General features: G+C 40.6%; 1 long non-coding RNA gene across 1 annotated transcript; it reads right to left on the bottom strand.

Annotated features, from left to right (window-relative positions):
• Positions 1-1,524: 1,524 nt before the first annotated feature.
• On the bottom strand, positions 1,525-21,291 carry LOC117522421. The gene is made up of 3 exons (XR_004564215.1): positions 21,281-21,291; positions 3,215-3,226; positions 1,525-2,480 (listed from the first exon to the last, which is right to left on the bottom strand). It is a non-coding gene; the product is annotated as an uncharacterized LOC117522421 (long non-coding RNA).
• Between the last annotated feature and the right edge of the window lie 2,668 nt (positions 21,292-23,959).

Genomic DNA, 23,959 nt, shown 5'->3' on the forward strand with positions numbered 1-23,959 from the left:
TGGGGTTTTACATAATTATTGTATGGCCTTGCCTTACAATATAAAGCGCCTTGGGGCAACTGTTTGTTGTGATTTGGCGCTATATAAAAAAAAATTGATTGAATTGATTGATTGAATATGTGCCTAATCATAAAGATTCCAAAAAGGTATAGTTTAGACTATCTGTGACTGAATTCCATGGAGTTACGGGATAAAAACGGCAAGAATGGTGACAAAGGTCAGTTTCATTTTGCTCCAATTTTGGTAAAAAATGATGCAAATTATTGGTTGAGCTAATAGGATTAATAAATGGAATAGTGTTGACAGTGTTGAATGCTTGGTCTCCAGAGTAAAGGTCAAACAAGGTCTATGTCTATTGGATTCTGACATGTGACATATGTTACTCCGTAACGTGATAAGTAAGGATGATACATGGTCCAAACTCTTCCTTTTTAGAACCGTGTTAACTCATCTAGTGATTTGTATCAGTTTTTACCAAAATTGGAGCACCTTTAACTTTTGACCCCTGTACAAAATGAAACTGAGCTTTGTCATCATTATTGCTGTTTTTATCCCGTAGCTCCATAGAATTCAGTCACAGATAGTCCAAACTATACCTTTTTGGACTCTTTATGATCAGGCAAATAATGTGGAATATTTTTCAATATGATTGGAGCATCTTTTAATTTTGACCTCTGTGTAATTCTTCAATTGACCACTACCTGACCACCGATTGAAAAGTCAAGTGGCCAATCATTTTTTTTTTTTTTTTTTTCCAAAAGAGGATTGTCTGAGGACTCTTTCTGCCGAATTTGATGCTTTTATCACCATTTGCAGGATTCTGCTCTAAATGTTCCCTTATCTGTTGCACTATAAAGCAGGTCTCAAAAAGTAAGAGGGAAGACACCAACGACTGCTGTAGTGGAGCAGATATGTGTAAAATATCACTGCGATTGTACATTTTATGGTATAGGCACCAGATTTTGCACAGACATTGCTTGATATATAAATTTAAAAGATGACATAATGCTAAAATACCCTCAGCCATATGAGCATAAAAATAGGAAACAGAATGTGACCATTTGGCCTCTTAAAGTATGTCAATGTTAGACTTGTCCAAGGTGTGTGTCCCAAGAATGTTCCCTGTGAATTTGAAGACCCTGTCAGTAACAGGATTGGACTTATGCTGAGCACAGACAGATGGACGCAAAGTCTTTACAGTACCCGATGGTCATATTTTTGCTTCAGGTTAAAAAAAATCAGATAATGTGCTAAGCTCTTTTTTCCCCTCATTATTTTTACTTAATCAATGTAATTGTGTTTAGAATGTGTTCATCGTGTAAGAAAACAAAAAATCAGACACTTCATATGTCAGACAGACACAAGAAGTGTCTGAGTCTTTTGTTTTCTTCCATGCTGAGTCCATTACAAACAATTACATTTCTAAAAAATTTGAAAAAAAAATTGAGCTTGGTATGAGATTTAACTTTATCATTGTTATGTCAGTCAATGTCTGATCAAACCTTGGTACCTATACCATAAAACACAGTCATTTCAAATATCTGCTTCACTACTCTGAAGGAGTTAACAGGCGTCTGTGGCTGGGATTGAAGAAACTGCATCGGGCAGTTTTTGTCTGTCGTGGAAGCCGCAGTTTCTTTTTCCACACAGTTATCGAGAACATCCTACTCCAGATATGTTGACAGTACTGTTTGTATTTCGTCATGATTGATGTAAATTCAGTCAAAGACGTGTTCATGTGTCCATCACCTTACTTGTCTCAATAAAACTGGCTGTAAAAGCGATGATTTGTCTGTGGACAATAATGGTTGTATTTAGATTGTCCAATTACTTATGATCTGCGAGTGGAGGAATCGAGTGCAAAAATAGCTGTAAGTCTTAAATAGTTAATGCAATACTATTGTTAATCCCCTTGAACCTGAGGAACTGCACTTCAAGCACATCCTGATTGTTTCAGCTCAAGTGTGGTAGCTCTACAGTCGTGAAATGAAAAAGTTCGCTGACCAAATACAAGTACTTATGGCCTTGACTCTGAACAATCTGTGATGTTTGATGGTCCATACTGCTGCACAAAGCTTTGGTTCCTTATCGGCTTTATTGAGTGTTTATTTTTGACAATAATGGACTGTGTGAAGAAAAATGTTTCAGGTCCTATGCGTGAAAATAATGATTTTGGTCCGCAGGCCAGTTGTTTTGCAAAAAAAATTATTCAGAACGCACCTGTTTAACCTTGATTCGCTCCCTTCAGATTTCTGACGGTTTTTCCACAAACATCATCTGCTTTTCTAATTTCTTTTGAGAATGGAAGGCGTTGAAGCTGCGGTGCCAAATGTCTGTCTGTATTTCTTCCACTCAAAGCTGTCTGTGTTTTTTTTTTTTTTTTTTTTAAACAAAAAACAGCTAATTGGAATCTGGCAGCTTTGTTTCAGACTGTGACGTGATTTGACAGCCTGCTGAGCCATCGTTAAACAACACTAATGCTACACTAACGCAGTTTGTGAGGTTCCACATGCAGAAATGCACAAAACCTGACAGCACGCGGGAGTTTGTCCTCGGGTTATGACTCAGGTTCACATACTTAATACTGGCACAATAATGACACATAGTGCTGCTGCATTCTTGTGAGTTCATGGACTAATTTTGTATAAGCAGCCAATTAAAGGACAGTTTGAAATAACAAAAAAAAAGTGCCTGCATCATGTTTGTGAAGACATCAAGCTCGCTGCCTAAAAAGCAGCTGTGAGGACTCGTCAGAGCTTTATTTATCTTGTTTCATTTTCTGAGAAAATTCCTAAATTAACTGTAAAAGGTTGCGCACGCTAACGTCTGTTTCTAAGCGATCATCCCCCTTTAAGTTCGGATGTGGCTCTCCAGATTGGAGCGTGTGCCCGCCATCAGTCTTACTTCTAACAGTCTCCCTCTTGATTATCTGGTGTTGTCATGAATGATTTACGCATCTGTTAGCGCCGAGAAACGACTCGCACTCTATCGGGTGAACTGTCACCATGTTTGTGTTTCTCAAGCAAATAATTTAACTGATAAGAACAAGCGTGTGGCGGGAATACTTGAATAAAATTCAGCATCAGAAACACATGCTGCTGTGTTTGTGTTTTTTTGTTTTTTACTTCTTGGTTTGCAAGCTCGACTTCATGTATCAGAAAACAAATATGTGTTTGCGCTGTGACTGTTGCCAAGTCGTTAGTTTGGTGGTTACAGACTGACTGTTCTGCGTCCGGCTGCTGTAGCTGATAATGGGGGATATTGGCATCCTTACACGCATTAAGACCGATTGAAGTTGTTGGCAGCCTGTAAAAATCCTCAACATCCAACAAGTGCAGCCAAGAAGATAAATGTATTAAACAGTGATCGGAGGTGTTCTTCACATTAGCAGAGTAATATTTTTTAAAAATAATAATTTAATGTAGTGTCTCTGCCATGTGTGGGTTTTCCTTGTCTGTGTCATAAACCTGATGACACTGACATAAAGCGTAACAGAAACGTGATCTTTCTCCATCCTGCACTCTTAAAATATAAATAGAGTGCAATTAACGTCACTGCTGCAGGGTAGCGGTAGAGACAGCGCACCGGCACGGCTAATTTTAGGGATCTTTTGCCTGAGCTTCAGTTATGAAAATGGGAGGGGTGTAAAGCTATACAGCCACACAGGTCACGAGGTGACCAGCCGAGGCCACGACGTGTGCTGTATTATTCCAGCAGGGAACAATATGGCCTCTTTTTTTTTTTTAAGACGTGGACTGAAGGGCAGTTTGTCTTGGGGTTATTGTCTTTCTAAAAGCTGACCTGTAGCTGACATGATATTTCATTGCAGGGGGAGTCTGGTAAATTAGATATTTCAATATAGACTAAATTATTGAGCATGTGCGTGCATGGACTGTCATGATCATAATGACTGGACGAATGTGTGTTAGGTTTGGACACAATTGGTGGAGTACGATATTTTAACTGTTTATCATAAACTATCTTAACGCTTAATGATCAAACTTGACAGGTACGTTGGGTGTGTGGATGGGAGGAAGGAATTTGGTGTTTATTACAATCAGTCAACAATCAAGGTTGGAGATCAAAGCCAAACTTTCAACCCAGGACAATGCACAGGAAAACAGGGCATTTTATAAGAATAAGTTTGGGTATTTTATTGTTGGTGATCCTGCCTGATGCTTTGAAATGCAGGTGTGGTATTGCTTGGTCCTCTGAGCACATTTGATCTAGTTTTAATTATTGGACGGCATTTATATAAGATCAAAGTATTCACACTGACGTCAGAGTGCTGCCATGCAAGATGCTAAACTGCACACCAGGAACAACTAGGGGATTGAAGACCTAGTCCAAGGGCCCTTAGTGATTTTCAGGTCTGGTGGGGGTTTGAACCAAGGAACCTCTGGTCTCAAACCCAATTCTTTACTACAAGACCATCACCTTCCCATTTCAGATCAATGGCTGTATCACAAATCTTAAAAAGTAATTGTAGCCAAATCCAGTGGGCTGCAGTTTGAAACGAGTGCAAAAATAGCCCATTTTAGTTGGTTTACAAGCAGTTTAATCTGTTTTAAAATAGTAGTTTAGAACCTGGTTGCTCAGGGGAGGTGATGGTCTAGTGGTTAAGTGTTGGGTTTAAATTCCAGCCTGACCGGAAAATCACTAAGGGCCATTGGGCAAGGTCCTTAATCCCCTAGTTGCTCCCGGTGTGTAGTGAGCGCCTTGTATGGCAGCACCCTGGCATTGGGGTGAATGTGAGGCATTGATGTGTAAAGCGCTTTGAGCGTCTGATGCGGATGGAAAAGCACTATATAAATGCAGTCCATTTAGTTGCTTCTAAATTAGCCACAATTAACACCTTTTTAAGGCATTTTTGTTCGATTTACAGCTCTTTGAACGGTATGTTGTGTGTTTGAAACCCATTTAAAGCATGTCATAGAGGTTTAAAATCACTTGAACTTAATTCTGAGAGGAAAAAGACCAAAATAAATCAAAAGGGGCTTTTTCTTTTACCCCTGATAGAAAAATTAGTATTTCATTATCAAAATAGTTGACCGTTTTTCCCATCAGTTGACCAATCATTTAAGCTCTCAGGGTGATGACGCACAGTAATAATGTGTATCCGCATTTTTGTGTCTTTGTTGTATTTTTCTAATGTCCACAAAAGGCATTTTATGACTAAATGTGGTTTTAGTTACATGGGGACACGATGACGTGTGACTGCTAATGAAGCAGTGCAACATGACATAAGGATGGTTTGCCACTAGAGGGCAATAGTAACAAAGAAAAGCCAACTTGGCTCCTTTGTCCCTTAGAGGGACAGGTTTACAGTTGCTGACACTGCTGCTGCACAGAGGTGAACAAAGAGGAAACATTTGGCATACAATCCGAAGGAAATAATTGGAAATGTGTGATGTCCTGTGGTGGTGCACATTCCACTGGGTTGTTCAGAGACAATGTCCTAATTGTGATTTTGTCCTTTATGTTGATTGTGTCCGTTCTTGCTCCCTGTGATTGTCAATACATGTTTCGAATGCAGGGAGCGGGTGTGCAAACTTTCCACAAGTATCTCCACAAGCAGCATATTCAGCTCTGAAAATTTTTGGATTGTGGTGGATGCATCTTAAGAGACATCAGCATGTTGACACAGCGTGGCACGTCTGGGCTTGTTCAGGCACCTGTATAGTCTGTCTTTTGTTTGCATATGATTTGTGAAGCCTAGTGGTTAATCACAGAGTCCTGTAGGCTGGTGCAGCTTGTTATGGATTTAGGTGCGGCTATAGGTACGAGACCGTGCAGCCGAGCTCCAACACTGAGCAGCTATGACAGAAACCAGTGGAATGAACAATGTATTGTAGTGCATTACTTTTTGTGGCTCTGACACACAATATCTTGCAGGATTTCCACTGTTATTCAAAATGGCAATTATTTTCACAAACTCAACAACTTTTTATTTTTGGTGGATTTTTTTTTTTAAAAAAAGCAAAAAAAAAAAAAACTCTTACTCAGTTTCAAGTCAATAATTTCAATTCAGTGTATTTATATACAGTACCAAATCAGAAAATGAGTCTAGCCAACCCCTAAGCATGCACGTTGGCAATCGCGGGCAGGAAATCTATCAGGTGTTTTTAAGGAAGAAACCTCAAGCAGACCAGACTAGCAAAGATCATATAAAGTACAACAAAGAATTATACGCAAAATAAAAACAGAAAAAGAACTGTTCATATTGTTGAAAAGCTCACAAACCGTCGTGGACCACAGTTTGTCACAAGTGCTAGACATCTTCCTCCTGCAAATTCAGTCTGTGCTTAGACAGGGGGCCGCTAGATGCTAGGTGCGCCTCAAAATCACAGTCATTAACGAAGAGTCCAACGACCGCACCTAAGAGAAAGAATCAATCAGCCGGAACTAACAACTCGCAGAACACCATTTCCAGCAGCAAAATAATAGTGTAACAGGCAGGATACTAATATGATCACTGACAGTTAACGCTTTGTTTCACTGACAGACCCAGAATTTAAATATGATGAGCCTGAGTGCTACTCCATTATTACTAGGGATGGGTATTGATAAGATTTTATCGATATTGATGCCATTATCGATTCTGCTTATCATTCCGATTCCTTATCGATACCTCATGAATTTTGTATTAAAAGTAGGCTTTACAGGTTTTCTATGTATTTCATTGAGTCTTAAAGTAAATAAATATGAAATTGGTCACTGTATCCTTGATCTCTGGACATAAATAAAAATAAACAAAACGGTGTTTCACTTTGAAGTTACTAATTCCGACTGGATTCTATCGTTCTAACTTGACTCGGCAGAGAGCCGCGCAGCGTTTGGAGCTGTGTGAACAGAACGGAGGACGATTCTCATTTCTTTCTTGCAACAAGACAGGAGTCCCAGTTAGTGACTTTAATCTGCACAAAAGTGACTGACGATTGACATATTCAGGGATGAAAGTGGTGAAAAACAAAAAAAGCTGAAACCCAAAATTGCCCCCCAACACCACCTGCACGAAAATGTTTGAATTCTAGAAGCTCTGAAATGCAATCTGAGACTATTCCAGACGATAAACTGGAGTGAGTGCAGCATCCATTTTGGTGAGAAAAAAAACAAAAACAACTTTCCTTATTCAAATTCATTCCAGTATTATTCTGCTCTTACTAGATGCAGCAGTTTTCTAGTTTGGCAATGGAGGTGTAAGAGTCACTAGGTGTTCACAGGAAACACAATTATTTCTGCATGTATTTATTTATTTATGTATGTTCATTGTTAGTTGCTTTTATATTTTCTGTTGTGTTTCTATTCAGGTTCTTTTTGTCTCTTTCTCTAAAATTGTATATAATAAGTATATATTGTATATAATAATCATTAGATTATTAATATATAAACAAAAATGAATTTAAGAAATATTACAATTTGAAAACAAATGCATCTGAACGTGATGACAGCTGCAACTGCTTAATGCTAACTTTTAACATTGAGAATGCCATAGACATGCTAACACGTTAGCATCGCTCCCGTTTTTAAGTTATAAAATACATCTGTCAACTGTTTCAGAAGACCATAACAGGTTGGTTTAACATAGAAAAGGTAAGTAATACTCACAGACGTATGCTCTTTAGGGTTTTAGCGGGGGAAATTAAAGCAAAAGAAAGAAAGAATAAACGAAGCAATAGATCGAAGCATTGCTTCAATCTGCAAACCACTGCTTTGATTGGTTCAAGGTTCAATCAAGCCATGCTGCAGAAAAGTTGATTACAGACCCGCTGCAGGGTCTGTTATCAATGTAGAGAAATGATCATTTTCCTGACAAACACCCCCAAAACAACGGCCACTCTGAAGGACCGATAACAGAATCGTTAAGCACAGAGCTTATTGATGTCGGTGGATCGAATCATTTCTTAATGATACCCGAAATGAACCGGTTCTGGATACCCATCCCTAATTATTACTAACAAAATTCAGATGGAGGGGGAAAATAGTTCAATGCAACACTAATATCAGTCATGCAAAAGGGAGGACAAATGGTTCTTTAATCTGGATTTGAATGAACTGACGGAATCAGAGTGTTTTATCTCAGCAGGCAGATTGTTCCACAGAACAGGTACACAGTAAGAGAAAGCTCTGTGACCTGCTGACTTCTTTTTATCCTTTGGAACAAATAATAATCCTGCCTCCTGAGAATGCAGAGTGCTTGTCCATAAAGAATTTTGCACCATATATTAATATCAAAACCCTTAATATCTGACCTCACAAGGAGAGGAAGCCAGTGGAGAGAGACACAGACAAAGGCATGAATTAATGTGTCTGCATCTGCAATAGACAGAATAGGTTGAATTTTCACAGTATTATGGAGGTGATGCATTCTTACTTGCGTCTCTAATGTGTAAGTCAAAGGACAATGTGGGATCAAAGGTCAGCTTTTTCCATTTATCACTGTAATGCCTGACACACAAATCCAAGGTTAACATTAGCTGGTCAAACTGATGCCTGTGTCTCACAGGACCGATGACTATCATCTTAGTCTTGTCAGAATTTAAAAGTAGGTTGTTTGACTTCCAATTTTTCACTGAAGCGAGACAATCCTAAAGTCAGAGTGTGAGCGAAATATCTGCCCTTATTGGCATGGACAGCTGAGTGTCGTCGACATAGCAACGAAAAGTAATTCCAAGCTCTGTAACATCTGACCATGAGGTGCTTTACAGAGAGAGAACAGGAGAGGGCCCAGTACAGACCCCTGTGGTACCCCATATTTTACTGGTACAAGGTTTGAAGTAATATAATACAAACACAATGAGAGCAGCAAAATATCAACCAAACATATCTAACAATAGCAGCACTGCATTGGTATCCAAATCCATCGCAAGCAGAAGATCATTCAAGTAAGCGGTGTCTCCATGGAGTGGTGTGTTCTAAACACAGACTGCAGCGGCTCAAAGAGGTTATTTTCGGTAAGGTAATACACAAGTTTTCATACTGCAATACTTTGTTTATCACCGTATGATGCTATTGGGTCATGCTGTTGCAGCTCAGGGTGTCAGAGCACCACTGTGCATAAATGTCTCGTACCTCTAATCATTTACTGTGGAATCCCCCCCCTGCAATTACCACCAGGGCATATAAATGGAGATAAGAAGAGTGTATGCAAAATTTCCATGCATATTTAGCTCTGAAATTTTGAAATCTCACAAATGCAGACGGGAAGCAGTAAAACCTATTTTGGGCAATGTTGGCATCTTAAACTCAAAATGTTGGCACAGTGGGACATGTCTGGGCTTGTGCAGGCAAACACGTAAAAAAAGGGCCTTTTATTTGCATGTGATTTGTAAAGCCTAGTAGATAATTGCAGGGTCCTGCCAGTGTCCCTTGTTATTACAGTAATGCGCCACAGGGGAGCTGTGTGTTCCCTTATTTGGGGTGTCCTGGGGATTGTTGCTGGGTGCACTAGCTGTATTTCGACCACAAGTAATAATTTCAACAGTGTTATGGGAATCCTTTGAGCATTCAATGTGCTTATCTTCATTTGAGCCCAGAGGAGCAGAGTGGAAAATCAGTCACTTCTGCACCGGTCAGCTTTACAGCAGGAGCAGGAGGAGGAGGAGGTGCAGGGTGGTGAACGTGGTGATGGAGGAGCGTGGGGGAGCTGGAGGGGGAAGATGATGCGGTTGCTATTGGAGACCTTGCCTTGCATCACGTCATGGGAAGGGGGAGGCGGAGAGGGAGAGGGAGGGCGCCGGTGTGCGTGAGTTAGAAAGGAGGAGGAGAGGCGAGGGAGGGAAGAGGAGGAGGAGGAGGAAGGCACTGAGGAAGGAGGCAGGGAGTATCAATGACATCGACCAGCAGAGTCTGCGAGGCCGCCCGAGCGGTGATACTCTGCCGACACCGGGGCTGAGGACCCGCCGCCGCCACCGTGCGTCACACACGGGCACCGCAAGCACCGGCACGCGTGCGTGCGCCCCCCGCGTGTGAGCTGGGTTTTCTTGCCCGCTTCTTTTCCCGGGGAGGCTTCCGAGCTGCTGCACATCCGCCCGCATGCATGTGGCTCACAGCGACGGAGGAGACGGAGCGCTTCTTACGCAGGTAACGCGCGCTCTGCGCGCACAGCCGCGCACCGCACCCTCACTACACACTAACGGGCACAAAAAGGTGGCTTGCCTTTTGGACTTGTCTCACTCATCCTGGCGTGGTGACTTTGGTGTGTGTTTTTGTTGTTTTTGTTTTGTGTGTGTGTATGTGTGTGTGTGTGTGTGAGATAAAGGCGCGCGGAGGCGCAGGTCGCGCTGGTTGGCATCAGCGCGGAGTGCGCGCGTCATTGTTGGCTGCATGTGTCCCCGGCATGCTGGCGGAGAGCCTTTGTTCCTCATGCACTCACTCACAAAGTATGATGGTTCTCCCTCCACCTCTAATAAGTCTGATCCTGGTCCTTGTGATGTGGATCAGAATTTAAAGACGAAATAATAATAATAATGTTCCTGCAAAAACCTGCAGAGGAACACAACCCCGCCGGAACTCTACTCAATATGTGGGCTATTTTACAAACATTAAGACTGACTTATATTATTAAAAAATGCAGAGGACCAGGTGGTGGAGTGGATGCACATGTTTTGGCAGGACTAATTTCTAGACAATAGAGAAGCTGCAGCATCTGCTGCTCTCCAGCATCAACTAAAACAAACCCCATCTGCCACCCAGGCTCTGGGTTTGAAGCCCTCATGTAATTACACACTGTGTGATTTGCTCTTAACGCAGCCATTCGGGCTGAATGTCATTTAATGGTACATCCACGCATGCTGACATATTTTCCGACGGCAATAAATGCTTCTTTGGGATTTAATCGTGCACACTCCGAATGTCACTTTAGGTTTTCTGTATGAGTGTGTCCTGTGTAAAGTGGGGGTGGGGGGGGGGGGGGGGGTACTGTGGTGGTGAACCTGAGGGTGGTTTTCCTCCTGCACACACAGATGGGGAAATTTTCCCTGGGGCACCTTGTGTTTGCTGGTTATTGTTCCAGACCATTTCCACATCTGTAATTATTTTAACCTGGCATTTTCACACATGGATTGCACTCTTTAGTAGATCAACACACATTATTTTTTACTTCTGTCTTGAGAACTTTAACATCCACTCCCTGCAGAACAAACTCATATATATAAGTCAACAGACTTTTTTGTTTGTTTGTTTGTTTCTTGTGTGTCTGTCGCTTTAATTGAAAAAGAGCTGCTGCTTGCCACGCCCCCCGTCTGTCCCACAGAATGTGTGGGCATGTTTTATTTGAGGTATGATTTTAAATGCATGCATGGGATTTTTATGGAATGTGGCCGAGTTTCTGAGAGAATTATAAAGACAGTAATCAAATCTGTCTCACAAACCAGCAGGAAATCCTGTTACGACTGTAAGCTGTGGCCACACAGCAAGATTTATTTATTTATTTATTTTTGGCCTAAAACCACACACAACTAATGCCAGCTCAGTACACATTTATTGACTGAATCTGTGGTGATTTTCACTCTTACATAACTGTTGGCTTAAAGAAGAACAAACGTATCACTGTAGAACAAGGCTGCATGTTCTCCTAACAATCACTTTTCTCACAATGGCTGCGTACCAATTAAGGGGATGCATCCTTTGAAGGCTGCATTCACTGACCATGCATCATGGAGGAGCAAAAAGGTTCTCCCATTTCGAACCCTTGTCAGAATGCTGGCGATGAATGTAGCCTTTTTCCCCCGAAAATGAAGGATGCAATAGGTGTGTCCTTTGTGTCCCAAACAATCCTGGGTTATTGTGCAATTTTTTATTCTTCATGACAAAATGGTTTGTAAACTTTAGCTAAAAGGACAATTTCGGGGTCCGTACAATGAGAAATAAATAATATTTATAAGTGAAATATAACTAAGTATTGAAAAATGATTACTAAACTACAGGTTACAGTGTGCAGCTATCAAAGTTCCTAGGCATCATGAGATAGGGTTCCCCCTAAAAATCGGTTTGCCCTGCCTTCACTGCGCATGTGTCATTTCTGTGCGCCAGCCACGGTTCACCAATTATCACCTTGTTTCTGCTTCAAACTGCACTCCAGTCATCATCTATCTCAGCTACAGATATCTGAGGCTTTTGTTCAACAATCATTTCCGCATAAATTCAGCGTTATTTCACAGTAATTCAATTTTCAATTTTATTAATTTATATAGCGCCATCTCATGACAGAGTCCCCTCAATGCACTTCACACAACACACAATTCATAGCAGCACAAAATTAAGTAAAATCCAAAAGGGCACAGTAAAAAGGTAAAAACATAGTAGAATAAAAAGAAATTACAAAGCAAACATAAAAACATAATGAATTAACAATAAGACACTTTGAAAAGTGGGTCTTCAATCTTGATTTAAAAGTCTCCACTGTGTCAGACTGCCTTATAGCTGCAGGTAGATCATTCCAGAGAGTAGGGCCACGGTAAGAGAAGGCTCTATACCCCACAGACTTTTTATTCACCCTTGGAACACACAGAAGCCCTGCGTCTTGTGAACGCAAAGGCTGCGCTGGTACATAGGGCTTGACCAAGTGCACCAGGTAGGAAGGAGCCAGTTCATGAACAATTTTATAGACCAGCAACAGGACTTTAAAATCAGATCTGGCAGAAACAGGAAGTCAATGAAGGGACGCCAGAATGGTGTAATGTGGTCAAACTTTCTGCTTTGTGTCAAAAATCTGGCAGCAGCATTCTGCACTAATTGAAGACCCCTGATGCTGGACTGCGGCAATAAAAGACAGAGGAAGTGATCAGAGCAGCACAAGAGCACATCTGACTCTGACGTGCTGCTGTGCCTACATCATTTTTATCCAATGACGGTCTTCAAAGTTATCTGAAAAGCTAATCCAATAATGAAAATGTTAGCTTCGATAATTAGCAGATTAGCGGAACTGTGCCCATCACTGGTAGCGACTCACTGATTATCTCCTCGTTTTCTGCTTAAAACTGAATTTAGGATGATGTAAGAGGTTTTACTTTGTCATCTGATGGTTAATAATCACATTATTCCCTTTGATCGTTTTGGGTGTAGAGAGTCAGTCTCAGATGTGCTGCTGTGGTCCCAAATGACACATGCGCAGTGAAGGCAGGGCAGACCAATTTTTACGGGGGATTGTTTGATCGGGGACACCGGGATAAGGTAATGAGACAATCGTAAAATGCTCCGTGGTCTGGACCACCTCATTTTAGAATAGCTGGTTTGATCTCTGTGGTCTCAGAAGGGTAGATCTTCATAGAATGCAGCCTTCAAATGGCACAGCCCCTGAATGCAGACAATACTGTGACACCAAAACAAACATGGTGACCAATTTTCAATGAATATTGTGGACAAATATAATAATTAATTAATTGTTAATGCAACATTGTTAATGCAACATATGTATATATATATATATATATATATATACACACACACACACACACACACACACACACACACACACACACACACACACACACACACACACACACACACACCATACTGAAGGAGTGGGCTGATGCATGAGCACAGCCAATATTCCGTTTGTCAGGATACCCATTTCAATAAAATGTCTGTTTTCATCACAAGTAAAAAATAAATCACAAATAGCTCACCTGTTTGTATCTGTTATTGTCCTGTACTCATCCTTTTCTCATTCATTTAATGTGTTCCTTGTCAGTTGACGTTAGCCGATGTCTCATGAGTCCATCGTAAAGTCGTGAGCATGCTGAATAGTTTGAGTGAACATCAGACAGAGAACTTTACCGACGTTTGCATGTTTGTTTTGTCCTGTGCTTGTCTGTAGCTTCCAGTGGACAGTCAGTTGACTTTAAGATGGTTTCTCATTGTGAAAACTCTTTTTTTGCTTTTTACAATGTGTTTGGGTCAGAAAATGATTTTTATTTTGGTTGGGCGTTTAATCAAATTTAATAAAAAAATTTTTATTTAATTTAGGGTGGCGTTTAACACACTTTGGTTAAAAAGGGGGATGGGCTGATGCTCAAAAGGGCTTTTATCCTTTTAGTTTGCATCTGTGTTGCATTGGGAGCTGACAGTTTATTGGTGTGAGCTGACTCCGTGTTGTACCAGAACACAAACTACACAAACTGGCGTTGTTGGAGAGGACAAGACACTGGACAGTGTGTATGTACTACTCAAGGAATTGTTCTGTGAAATCTTCTCAATTCCTTTACAATGACAGCAGCATGCGGGTTGTTATAAGCAACCAAGAAAATCAGTGAATGTTTTATTTTTTGAGTTAGGTCGCAACCTGGTCACAAATTGACATTAAAATGTGATTACCAAATGTAAACCACTCTTCATAATGCACCTGTAAACTAATTTTTTACAATCCTAATCACATGAACACATTGTTCTCAGTCTGAGTGTCATACTCACCTCTGGAGATTGTTTCATTTAGAGAACATCTCTGTTTTAAAAACTAGTTTAGATATTAATGACTTAAGTTCAATACACACAACAATCACAAAACTCCACTGTAAGCTCAACCTTGCCCTGAAAAATACTTGTATCCTACTTTGTAACTCCCATTATAGTACCTGGTACATTAGAGGAAACGGCGGCATCCGCCACAAGGACCCCTAGAACTGATGGGCACTGCCATTTTGAATAGTCACATGTGCCATCCGCTTCATCAGCTACAAGGACCATGGGGCAAGGTCGCGGCAAGGTCACTTCCAGTTTGCTTCCACGTCAGAGCAGTGTCCACCTCATCCACCTTAAGGACCCCTAGAACTGAAGGTCACATGATGCGATCTAAAATAGCGCTGGGGAACAATTGATTCTGTCGTGGCAAAACAAAAACAGTCATACATATAAACAGTCGAAGCTTGTATTGTAAAATGTCACAAATAAAAGATTATTTAAATCAGTTTAAAAATAGATTTAGTATTGTTGCAATCACTGAATCTTGGCTTAAAGATGATCTCATGGATGAAGTTCAAATGGAGGGATATGAGCTGTATTTTGTAAACCGAAGATATAAAAAAGGCGGTGGTATTGCTCTGTATACAAAAACAGATCTGATGTGTACAATTGTTGAAGAAATGACAATTATGAATGATGTCATAGAAATTGTAACAGTGGAACTTGTACATGAAACATCTAAGAATATTTTAATTAGTTGTGTATACAGAGCACCAGATTCTTGTGTTGTGAAATTTACAGATAAAATATTGAATTATTCCATCAAATTAAAAACAAAACGCTTTTTATGTGTGGGGACTTTAATATTAACATAGAAAGCTCCAGCTGCCAAAGATTAAGTGATTTTGTGAATACAATGTATAGTTTGGGGTTTATTCCCCTTGATAACAAAACCAACAGAATTACATCGCAAAGTGCAACGGTAATTGATAATATATTTACAAACAGAACAGATGAAATTATCAAGAATGGGATCTTCATGACAGATATTAGCGACCATTTACCAATTTTTTCAATATTTAAATATAAAAATAGGTACAACAAAAAAACTGATATAAACTTTAAAAGAGATAAGTCAGTAAAAGCCTTAGAGGCATTAAAATATGACCTTAAAAATCAAACTGGGGAAGAAGTTTATGTCAGTGATGTTAATGTAGCATATAACTCATTATGAAAATATTGATGAAATCATACAATAAAAATTGTAAATTAATTGAAATTAGTAAGAAAAGAGTAAATAAACCATGGCTGACAAAGGGAAATAAAAAATGCTTGTGCAAAGAAAAACTATTTATACAGGTGCTTTTTAAAATTGCAAACAAAGGAATCAGAACATAAATACAAAAAATATAAAAATAAACTATTAACAATAATTAGGAAACAAAAAAAAGATTATTACAGTGAACACTAAATAAGAGTAAAGATAATATGAGGGTAACATGGGGAATTATAAAAAGTGTGATTGATAGTGATGGAACGAAAGAAACTATTCCAAATTACTTTGTTAAGGAAAATAAAGATAATATGATATAAAAGAAGTTGCAAATGGGTTTAATGATTATTTTTCAAATGTAGGGTCAAGTCTGGTGGGAAATAAACCAATAATAGAAGATAAATTATGTACATTGGTAAATACGGTCAATAGTATTTTCCTGGACAATGTGGAAAAAGATGAAATAAGAAATATTGTAAAAAACTGTGTAAGCAAAAGATCAACTGACCATGAAGATTTAGACATGATGACTGTAAAAGTATAATAGAAATTGTTATTGAACCATTTACTTATATTTGTAATCTGTCTCTGTCAACTGGGGTTTTTCCAGATGAAATGAAAATTGCTAAGGTAGTCCCATTATATAAAAATGGAGACAACATAATTTTTCTAATTACAGGCCAGTATCATTGCTTCCACAGTTTTCTAAATTATGGAAAAAGTTTTTGTAACAAGATTGGATAAATTTATTGAGAACATCATATTTTAAATAATGCTCAGTATGGTATTCAGAACAAACATTCGACAGCTATGGCAATTATGGAACTAATAGAGAAATATCAACACAATAGATAATAAGGATTATTTTGTAAGTATTTTATTGACCTGAAAAAGGCTTTTGATGTTATAGACCACTCAAGATTGCTCCACAAGTTACAACAATATGGAATAAGAGGTGTTGCACATCAGTGGGTAAAAAGCTACTTAGAAAATAGAAAACAGTTTGTTCAGATAAATAATACCAAATCAGAATTGTGTAACATTATTTATGGAGTACACAAGGATCGGTACTTGGACCCAAACTGTTTATTTGTATATCAATGATTTTGTGAATGTATCCAATGTGCTTGGCAGCATTTTATTTGCTGATGATACAACGCTGTTTTACTCTGGATCAGATATACAGGAAGTAGCACAAGTGATAAATACAGAGTTGGAAAAAGTTAAACATTGGTTTGATATAAACAGATTGTCACTAATATTAATAAGACAAATTTCATATTGTTTAATGATAGAGCGAAAGAAAATAATGTGTCATACAAATAGATGGAATGGATATACAAAGGGTAAAAGAAATGAAATTTTAGGAGTCATGATTGATGAAGATCTTACATGGAAGTCACACATAATTACATAAAAGGAAAAATAGCGAAAGCCATTGCTGTTTTGCATAAAGTAAAATATTCATTAATAGTTATGGTTTATTAACATTGTACAATTCATTGATTGTCCCATATTTAACTTACTGTGTAGAAATCTGGGGATCAACATATACAACCTATATACAACCTTTATTTATTTTGCAGAAAAGAGCTTTAAAAGTGAGTAGTAACATTGGTGTTAGAGATCCATCTAATCCTGGTTTATTAAGTATAGGGTACTTAAATTTCATGATTTAGTTGATTTGAAAATATTACAACGATGTACCAAGTTAATAAAATACTTTACCAACAAACATTCAAAATATGTTTGAAAAAAGAGTAAGTAGTTATAAATTGAAAGGAATAGAAGTCTTTAAAAAACCAAGATTTAGAACCAAAGTAAAGGAAAGGAGTATTGCAGTAAATGGTGTCAAATTATGGAACAATCTTAATAAAGAAATTAAAGAATTAAGGTCGCTTAAATTATTTAAAAAACATATTAAATTAGATGTATTAAGTAAGTATGAAACTATGAAGTAAGTCAGTGGGCTGCAAGAAAGTCAAAAAAAAAAAAAAGAAAAGTAAACTGTTAATAATGTTTGGAGTGTCTTAAGTTTAAATATAACCTGTCAGTGATGTAATCTATTAATTAATGGTCATAATTATGAAATGGGTCAGTGGTATGTGACAAGTTAAAGAAATGCAATCTGTTAAATAATGTTGACTATGATGCTGTATATTGAAAGATTGTATTGTTAAAAGGGGCAGAAATCATAAGACTTGTTCTTCTTTCTGCTCCTTTTCATTCTGGTATTGTGGTGCTTTTGTTTTTTGCTTTTCTGTTTTTCTTTTAAATGAATGAAATAAATAAAAAAAAAAAAAAAAAAAAAAGACAAAAGATCCGGCCGCGACAATGTCACTTCCGGCTTGCTTCCATGTTAGAGCAGTGTCTGCCTTATCCACCTAAAGGACCCCTAGAACCGAAGGTCACATGATGTGATCTAAAATAGTGTGGGGAAAGAATTAATTTGGTCATGACAAAAATAAATAAATCTGTCGCCGCAATGTCACTTACAGTTTACTTTTGCGTCAGATGAGTCGCCAGCATTGCTAGGCACGTTGCTAAAACCTCACAGACGGAGTGCCTGGATGTGTCACCGAGTCAATAGACCAAAAATGCATCTTGGATTTCAAAGTAAATAGATGGTAGTACCCAAATAATTTAAATTTAAGCCCCCCCCCCCCCCCCCCCCCCCCAGTTTGGTTTTAATATCTAGTGGTGCTGTGACATGTTTTGTTTTTATGTGCTGTTTTAACTTTATTATATGTGCATGCTTAAAATGGAGGTCAAGAGGGTCCTGGTTGGGGCTGAAGGATTTTAGCCATGCTAATGCTTCCCAGAACCTTTTTTAGTGAAAAAGCTTGAAAGACCTAAATTACATTGTTAGATGGTGAGGAACGTCCGGGTATGTGAGAGGCAAATAAAGGAAAATGCTTAAAATGGTGGTGGTGGAAGGGGGGGGGGGTGTCAAGTAGGCCCAGGTTGAGGAGGTCTGAAGAGTTTTAGCCATGCTAATGCTCCCCAGAAAAAAAGTCTGAAGGACCTAAATGACATGGTGAGATGGTGAGGAGCTGTGCTCATTAATGCCAGTGAGATAAACACATTATTTACTGTTGTTGTAATTACATTGCTCATTCAATAAATCTATCGATCTTGAGAATACAGAAGTTTCTGTTCTTGATATTCTACTTAGCAATGATATTTTTGTGAATACCTTTCATAAACCCATATGTATGTACCATTAAAGCCTACAATAGTTTATCATTAACAAATCGTGTCAGTCTGTTTACAGTACCTTCATCTTAAGACCCTCATACACCCAAGCAATTTTGAACTATGGTGTATCACATACAATTGACATGATATATTTACATCAACCTACGTCGATGTTTGGTCCAAGGCTTTGCCTTAGTTATATTAGTAACATATTGGATACACAGTAAGACAAATGGATGCATAAACAAAATCAGGAAATATAAATTTAAAAAACATATCCTTACTAAAAGTATATATTTTTTAAAAGTATAGCGGGGAGCATCTCCCTAAGCCACCCCCCCCCCCCCCCCAATCTCTTATGCATGTGGTCATAAATCTAAAGTGATCTGTTTCATGTCTAAATTTTGTTGTTTCCACATGTACAAGTGTGGAATTGTGGGAATTTGAGGATGTTTAATGTGAAACCAAATCTCTCTTTAACTTTAAAAGGAGAATACGATTTTGCACTATATGACCCCTTTAAAGGGAAAATGCAGAGGCAGAAGCGCTCACCTGGTTGACCTCCTTTGTGTCCATGTGAAATACATGACGTGCATATTCATCTCCTGACTGTCACGAGCAGCAGCTTATGAAATCATGGATGGCATGCTGTCCTTTAAATAACATCTCACAGAGTTCAACCACGGGCCTTTATCCTTTCCTGCTCTTCACAGGCGGATACGGCTCCACACTCCGTCTCCACTTGAATTGCCGGCTGACGTGTGCTCCCAGTGGAGTGGCTTGGTTTCACGTCAAAGGCCTCGCTGAAGTCTTATTCCAGATAGTTGCAGCTGTGTTTCACCCTCTGTTTTCCTCCATGTGCTACTACATCTCATATCCACCCGTGGATTTCATTAGAAATTCACTATACAGAGTTCGTCAGGAAGGGCATCCGGCGTAAACCTGTGCCAAATCAACATGCAGATCCACCTTGGATTTGCTGTGGCAAACCCGAGTGCAAACAAGGGAGCAGCCGAAGGGACTTACTTTTACTTGTGACACCAGTCAGCTGAAATGAAAGAAAGCGGTGTAGCCACCTGTTTTACAAACAGACAGAACTTTGTTTTTGTTGTTGCATTGATATTAATTAACCTTTTCAAAGCTTTCCAACAGTGAGGCTTTGTACTCCCAGCTGCTCTAACTGATTCTATTTACATATGCAGAAATGCATCAGAGTCGGGGAGTACTGTTGAAATGACTTAGGATTTTTTTTTTTTTTTTGGTTATGTCAGTATGTCTAACAATATGACACGTATATGTGCTGCCGATGGAAATCAATCTGCCCTGCTTGAGGGGGGTGGAGGCGATTTAATTTCCACTTCATTTCGAGGCACACCGCAGACTTAGCAAAATGTCATGCAAATAAAAATGATTTGTGTCAAGCTTCTAAATATTGTTTGCACATCTATGTGCATTTAACCTCCACAAAGAAAGTTGCTATTGCATTTGTCAGCAGAATACATGAAAATCCTATATCCCAGTCTATGGTTTGGTAAATGCATGGGACATTGCCCATAAAATTCTGTTGAGCATTCAGGGTATGTTTAAATTTTCATAGGTTTTCATGCAGATTCTTGAGTATTTCACATTAGTAATTCTTCTGTTTTTCCTGTTGCTTAATGCTGACAAATTATACTGTATTTGTTGTATTTCTGATGCCTGATGCTGTTTTTTTTTCTCTGTTTGAGGTGCGGCTCCATCCAGAGATGGGAGCGGGTGTCTACTTCTGCAACCCTCCCGTCCTGTGCACCGGCAAAATTTCCTGTATATTCGTTTTGTAAATTGTTTTGTAAACTGTTGGTAGCATGGCCCAAGCAGAGGGTCACCAGTCTGTCAGTCTGGTCTGCTTGAGGTTTCTTCCTCAAATCATCAAAGGGAGTTTTTTCCTTACCACTTTTGCCTGTGTGTTTGCTCTGGGTGTTGGTAAGGTTAGACCTTACCTGTGTGAAGTGCTTTGATGCAACTTTGTTGTGATTGGTGCTTTATAAATGAAATAAATTGAAATTGATTTATGATGTCATACGTGGTGTTTTATGACACCATAAAGAAGAAACTAACCATTGTTATGCTGTCACAGAAAAATATATAGGCCAAAGCCCAATAGGGTAGCACAGTCTTGTTTGAACTCCTGTGGTGATAATGCGTGATTTGATGACTTCCGGAGACAGCCTGCCATTGCGCAACATAAACACATCATCACTTAACATGGAATAATGGTGTACTGTTTTGTTTTCAGCTGCAGTCACCGAAGCAGCCGCGAAAAGTGCAGGTTTTTTTCAATTCCCAATGGAGAAGGGAAGACGGGGCAAATGAGAAAGGTCGTGTTGGTAAGTGTTAGCCTACACACCTAGCCAGAGTAGCTGTGTTCACAACCGCCTTGACATGCTTGAGCTCCGGTTCATAATCAAACCACAACACATGTCCACTTTCAGATACATCATCACTTTTTCTTTGAATTTTCACTTTGTTTGCTCTGTAATTTGGCCAAAAACTCAGAGAAAATGCCATGTTTCTGATGAGGACATACGAGGGCTGTCCCGGATGTAGGATTATTGCATCATATTTTAATCCTTTGCCGTTCACCCTCAAACGAGACTGCGCTGCCCAATTGGTGTCAGTGTTTAACCCTGGATTCAGTAGTATGAAGCAGGTGAGAGTCTGTCCTGGGCACTGGATGGTAATCATCCAAGTACTCAACCGATCCATTCCCACCACTCTAAAGTGACCATGTGCCACAGCCAGCTGAAATGTCAGTGTCCCCTTGGTCTTCTCCAGCTGCTGGGCTCCTCAGCAGTCACGTACATGCTGATCAGGCACAGAGAAACATGCCACATGTCCAAAATGTCAAAGCTGAAGTTCGCTCACAATATAATTGATTCTCCTTATAAGAGTCTCCCTAAGTAGCCATCCATTTGATGCAAAGTTATTAGAGGAGTACACAAGGATCGTCAAAAGTACCTTGTACCAACAACATATAAGGTTCCTTCACACATAGTGCAAATATGTACAACTCCAGGGCGACACCCGATGGAGCAGCTGGTATGAGCGCACCACGAAACATCGCGCCAACGGCAGGCATGCATAATGTTGGTACGACGGTTCATACACGCGGGAGCACAGTGCCACCGTGCAGCTGATGATGAAAAATAAGTAACAAATAAAAAAATACATGTTGCGGTTGTTCCATGCACGCGGAAACACAGCAGCTTTTCCCCAGCAGCTGAAGAAGAAATAAAAAAAAATACGTCAACCACGGGATTCAAACCTGTGCCTTCCAAAAGCTCTGATTGCCAGTCAGAAACTTTACCAGTGAGCTACCATTGTTGTCATGTAAAAGGTGCTGAATATTGCCTCATATCAGGAAGCACATAGACATATTTTTAAAAATTATAAAAATGATATGTTGGGAAGGTGTCATAGCACGGACCCACAACAGGGGGCGCAAATGAACGGACAATGAGTAAGCCAAAAGGTAACAATTTAATGTTGTGACAACACACAACTAAACACACAAAATTTGTAAAGTCAATTAACACCAGGTGACGTGTGGGCAGGCTCGAAGATAGAAGACCCCCGACGAGAGAGAAGCCGCGTCCCACACAGCTTCCACCACCAACGGTCTGAAGAACACCGGAGCCGCCAAGTCCCGTATCCCCAGGTGGCCTCTGTCTTCGGCTGTCGACCCTGGTACTGCTGGCAGAAAGCAGAGACAAGATGAATGAGTGTAAGTCCGCACACTCAGTGGTCCACGATCTGTACACAGTTAGGAGGGAGAACCTCCACCTCCAAATCACACACTCGTGCAGCTCCTGATTAACCACTTATCTGTTTGGAGTGTGAGGCGCAGTCATCGCAGTCACACCAAACGCCAAAATCCCAGATAAGGGAACAACCACAGGACAACGGCTGCAAATGAGATTAGATTGTTACACAACGTGTCAGTCAGCAGAGAAATTACCTCTTGGTAGTCGATTTCTCGGCGGGGAGGTGGCGTTACAGTCCGGCTTATGTAGTGGTGTAGATGAGTGACAGCTGGTGCGATGAGTGACAGCTGTCATTTCTTCTGGGTCTGGCGCCCTCTCGTGCTTGGAGCCCGCACTCCAAGCAGGGCGCCCTCTGGTGGTGGTGGGCCAGCAGTACCTTCTCTTCAGCGGCCCACATAACAGGACCCCCCCTCAACGGGCGCCTCCCGGCGCCCGACCAGGCTTGTCCGGGTGTCTTGCGTAGAACTCGGCCAGGAGGGCCGGGTCCAGGATGAAGCTCCTCTTCACCCAGGAGCGTTCTTCAGGTCCATACCCCTCCCAGTCCACCAGGTATTGGAACCCCCGGCCCTTACGATGGACGTCCAGGAGCCTGCGGACCGTCCAAGCAGGCTCCCCGTCGATGAGCCGGGCAGGAGGCGGCGTAGGTCCAGGTGCACAGAGGGGCGAGGTGTGGTATGGCTTGATGCCGGACACGTGGAATACAGGGTGGATCCGCAGTGAAGCCGGGAGTCGGAGCTTCACTGCGGCCGGGTTGATGATCTTGAGGATTTGAAATGGTCCAATGTATCTGTCCTTTAACTTAGGGGAGTCCACACAGAGGGGATGTCCTTTGTTGAAAGCCACACCTCCTGCCCGGGCCGGTATGTGGGGGCCGGGGAACGTCGGTGGTCCGCATGGGTCTTAGCCCTCGTCCGGGCCTTCAATAGGGCAGAGCGGGCGGTCCGCCACACCCGGCGGCACCTCCTGAGGTGGGCCTGGACCGAGGGCACACCGACCTCTCCCTCCACCAGTGGGAACAATGGGGGCTGGTACCCCAAACATGCCTCAAAAGGGGAGAGGCCGGTAGCAGACGAAACTTGGCTGTTTTGGGCATACTCGATCCAGGCCAGATGGTGACTCCAGGCCGCCGGATGCGCGGAGGTGACACACCGAAGGGCCTGCTCCAACTCCTGGTTGGCCCGCTCTGCCTGGCCGTTGGTCTGGGGGTGGTACCCGGACGAGAGACTCACGGTGGCCCCCAGCTCCTTGCAGAAACTCTTCCACACCTGTGAAGAGAACTGAGGAC

Source organism: Thalassophryne amazonica, chromosome 12 (genome assembly GCF_902500255.1).
Source record: "Thalassophryne amazonica chromosome 12, fThaAma1.1, whole genome shotgun sequence".
NCBI classification, from domain to species: domain Eukaryota; kingdom Metazoa; phylum Chordata; class Actinopteri; order Batrachoidiformes; family Batrachoididae; genus Thalassophryne; species Thalassophryne amazonica.